This window comes from Melanotaenia boesemani, chromosome 15, assembly GCF_017639745.1.
Source record: "Melanotaenia boesemani isolate fMelBoe1 chromosome 15, fMelBoe1.pri, whole genome shotgun sequence".
Taxonomy (NCBI): domain Eukaryota; kingdom Metazoa; phylum Chordata; class Actinopteri; order Atheriniformes; family Melanotaeniidae; genus Melanotaenia; species Melanotaenia boesemani.
Genome location: NC_055696.1, coordinates 29681066 through 29685495, shown reverse-complemented (window position 1 = coordinate 29685495; position 4430 = coordinate 29681066). Strand labels below are relative to the sequence as shown.

At 37.7% G+C, this 4430-nt stretch overlaps 2 long non-coding RNA genes across 2 annotated transcripts; both read left to right on the top strand.

Moving 5' to 3' along the window:
* Window positions 1-1146: 1146 nt before the first annotated feature.
* LOC121654476 lies at window positions 1147-1914 on the top strand. The gene is made up of 3 exons (XR_006012958.1): window positions 1147-1225; window positions 1317-1402; window positions 1884-1914. It is a non-coding gene; the product is annotated as an uncharacterized LOC121654476 (long non-coding RNA).
* Window positions 1915-1931: 17 nt separating this feature from the next.
* Window positions 1932-4105, top strand: LOC121654475. Its single transcript, XR_006012957.1, has 4 exons — window positions 1932-2014; window positions 2551-2610; window positions 2959-3191; window positions 4036-4105. It is a non-coding gene; the product is annotated as an uncharacterized LOC121654475 (long non-coding RNA).
* Window positions 4106-4430: the final 325 nt, after the last annotated feature.

The following is a 4430-nucleotide window of genomic DNA, read 5'->3' as shown; positions in this document are numbered from 1 at the left end:
ATTTGAAGAATGTTGTTTCCAGATTATTGTAATGCATTAACTGTTAACTTTGACAGCCCTACTTTAGTACAATGTACGTTGATTAACAGTGAGTTCCTTCCTTCAGTGTTGTCTGTTTAGACTTAGTACATTCATGGCATCAGAACACATGTACAACTGGGCCCATATAAAGATTTTTAGGGCAAAGAGTTGCTCTTAGCGGCCAAATTCTAAGAAAATTCTGAGAATCATGATGTTTTCTTAGAATTTCCCCTAACAGTGAAGAGTAGATCCTAGTAAAGATAAAGCTATTCCTAAAGAATCCTAGCCCTCAAGAGAGCTCCTAAGGTGAGATCTGTTAAGAGCAGGGAAGAGGACTTTTTAGATGCCTAGGAGTTCCCTGAACTAAGGACAAAATGGTGGACGTAAGAGGACGAAGAAATATTCTCCAAACACTGGATGATAGTGAATTAATTAAACATTCTGTTGTTTATTTTGTGGATGCAGGTGATGTGACAGTCATTTAGCAGACGCTTTTATCCACAGCGACTTATATTTGAGAGTAAGAACAACACAAGCATGAATTCAAACAAGATGGGAAGTCATCATTAAGTGATAGTCAGACTGCTGTGAGTCCAGTTGGACCAGGTGCTGTCATGTAGTGCTAGAGGCAGTTCTATGTTTTCTTTCTTTTACTTTTTCTTTCTTTTTTTTTTTCTCTATGATTGAGTTTACTGATTTGACAGACCATTAATGCTTCATTGTAGTTTGTGTCATCAAGGACAAAAAAATAAATGTTGCACTTTGCAGTAGTTAATTGTCTTTTATTTTACAGGAATCTGGCCAAGACGACTTGAAATCGTCAGGCAGTTCCTCCATTAATGAGTCACCCATGCGACAGACATCCACTCCCATCAACATGACTCCTGCAAAGTACACAAGCCCTGAAAAGGTTGTGAAGTTATCCTCTCCAGAATATGTCTTGCACACAGACACAGAACTAGATCAAGTCCGCCAACAATATTTTGAGTTGTCAAAGAAAGGTGAAGAGCGCAACTGCCAAATGTCGAAGGAGCTCAGATGCCGGCTCATCCGAAACACCATGACTAGTATGATTACAATCCTAAGGGCAACAGGGGATGGAGAATCACACAGATACCCATCAAAACCAGAAATTACAGCAATGGCAAAGAGAATAGTACTGTACTACCCCATGCTACAGGACCAAGGCATCAAGAATACATGGGTAAGTGAAGTGCATCCACTTCATGACCAAAGTGTTTCATGTTGGACATTTTTAGTAGTTGTTTAAAATATGTATTGAATGTCTTGTACAGGTCACTGTGTATGCACAGCTATACAAAAGAATGCAGAATGTTAGATCTCCCCAAAAAAACACTCCAGATGGGAAAAGTTTTAAGAGGTAAGCCTGAAACTAATGCTTTTTTTAAAATAGATATATCTGTTAATCATTTCCAGATGAATTGATCAGTTTTTATTATCAAAAAATGAAAGTGATGAACAATTTCAACTTTTTTTTCTCCCTAAATGTCTTACTTTGTCCTCGACCAAAAGATATTAATTTCCCTGTTATAGAGGATAAACAAGCTAGAAAAAGTAGCCTAAAAATTACATTTGAGAAACTTCTAATGTTACAATGGTTGAAACTCAAATTTATTAACTGTGCTAAAGTACCCGGTGACCTGCTTGTGGTGTTTTCTCTCTTGTGATAGCATTTTCTCAGCACAATTTTTAATGGTGTGTGTGTGTGAGGGGGTATTGAATTGTATTGTACTAAGAACTGTGTGTTACATTTTTTTATGTATGAAAGGTGATATACAAATAAAGTGTCTGATTGATTGATTTAGTTGACAACTACTTGATTAACTAACTAATCTTTGCAGCGCTACAAAGAGGCGCCGCCTTGAGCAGCCAGGAGACACGGATGAAATTGATTCAAGTGACTCAACAATCATTCTGGGTATATCCACTGAAGGGAATAGCAGCTCAGGCAGTACAGAAAGTGAGTTAGAAGGTGAGTTTTCACTTCGCATTTACAAATTTTCTATTGCAAGGTATTAATATTTCAGTAATAAACCCATATTATGAAATCAAGATGTCTGTCCTGACATGACTGAAGTAAAAGGCTTAAAAATGGGCATCAGAGGGTAGGTAATATATTTGTGCTGTTATCAATTTACTAACATTATTGAAGAAATGAATAGAAATCTGGCTTTCCAAAGGCAAAAGACTGAATGGGTTCACAAAGCCTCAAGTTATAACATGGCTCTTATTAAAATACTGTCAATTATAAAATATTGCTATTAATGAAAGCTGGTATATAATTTTGAACCGCTGGGTACTGCAGAGCTATTTTAGCATTGGTCTGTGCAACACCACTTTCTGTAACCACTCAACATATCAAATAATGTTGAGTTTAAAACCCATGTGCTTCACAGAGGCATTTGTGTTCTTGTAAAGAATTTAATTGTTGGTTTAGGTTCTAAATTACATAAATGATCTTTAAAGTGAATTATCCTGAACGAAGGATGTCTTTGCTATGTGTTAAAGGAAACCGTAGACCACAAAATCTACTTAAGGAAGCACCCTCTACTCTGGTCTGCCCTGATGGTGAGTTTGTCCAGTTGCTTTATGGCTGTGGGTGTGTGCATCTTTGTCGGAGTGTACCTGTGTGCCTAAAAGCAGTTAAATGTGATTGCATGACCATATGAGATCAGAGCAGATAGCACTCGTGAATTTAGTATAAAGATTTTTTTTTTTTTTTTTTTTTTTGTATTCTGTGAATACACTGGCATTAAAATGGTTAAAATTATTCCAAATGACAAGAAGCAAAATGTTTTATTCCGTGAAAGTGTAGTCTCATGTGTATGTTTTTTATGTCTAACATTTTTTTACTTTTAAGAACATGACTGTATAATTTAAAGTGAGGCACATTAATTACGTATTTGTGTCTTAAAGCTAACAAGCCTGCAAGTAGTCCAGACACCTACAGTCCAGCAACCTTGGCCAAGCACTATAAGACCCTTCAAACTTTGTTTAAAAGAAAAAATCCCAACCACCAGGATGTCTCTCATCTCCTGGATTTGGAATTTCTATCCAGAAGAGCTTTCATTGATTCAAATACCATTCGTGAAGAGGACAGACACAAGAAGGTTCTAGAAGCATATCCTTGTTTCAAGGACATTGCACATGTAAGTAGTTATTCATTATGCATGGTTAAAACCAATATATACCAACTTTCTTATCTGAAGTGATGCATTTACACGTCTGTATTGGCATACTGAATATTTTATAGGTGATGGAGGAGCTTCATCGTATATTGGATAAAGATAACAACAACTTCATCGATGAACTGAAGGGAAGATGGCATGACTTCTGCCAAAAGGTGCAATTTTTTGGTGTATGGAAGAAGATTCTGAGACCACCAATGGGAGTGGACAAAGGTAAGAAATGATGTTTTAGTGTCATCAGAGTTTACCTTTGGGCATGATAATTGCCAAGTACATGTGCCCTTGTCTTGTCCTACTACTTCCTTCACAACAGTTATCCCATCACTGGCTAAATGTTAGCTTTTTTTTAAAGCATTGCGTCTGTTGTATGCATTTGACCTTGTGCATTTTCTCCAAGTGTTGTAATGAAGTAATGATTCTCTTCCTGTACAGCTGAACAGGCTCTTGAGATCTTACGTGTGCTGCCATCACCGTTCCCCTCCACCTCTGCCCCTCCGAAGAGGGTACGGGATGTGAGTGAGGCTCTGGTGCATGTTCTCGAGGTGAGCTGTGTAAAATGTTGCAGGATCTTTTGGACTACAATCCTGGGAAAATATAACTCAAGGTTCTCTGATGACTCCCAATGTATTTCCTATACTGTATCTGTTTTCAAAGGCACCCAAAACATTTGTTTTTGGAAAGAGGATTTTTATTGGTTAGATGTCTGTGGCTTTAGCATGTGCAAAAATGGATGCATAGGTTCCAAAATGATCCCTGAAACAAAAGTGCATTAATCTGACAGAAGTATGTCTGTTATGTTTTAAAGGACAAAGAAGATCCTAACATCTACTTGAAGAAGCACCCTCTCTCCTGCCCAGTCCTGATTGTGAGTCCAGCCAACTGCCTCCTAGCGGTAGGAGATTCGCCAATAACCACATTTCCAAAAGACAAAGTTACTGAGGGTGCTTTATACCTTATGGCCTACTATTATACCCTTCACCTTACATACCCAAAGTGTGTAGCCACTCTGCTTTCAGTTATACAGACAGAGGTCCTCTTTGACAAAATACATGAAAGAGAGCTCACATCATCTTACAAGAAGAGCATGGCTGAGTGGAATGCCTTTATTAGCCAATAAAGCATGTGTTGTCAGATGTACACTATAGAGCACTTTCTCTCTCCCTACAAGACTACAGTCTATGTTCAATGTTACTGGTAATT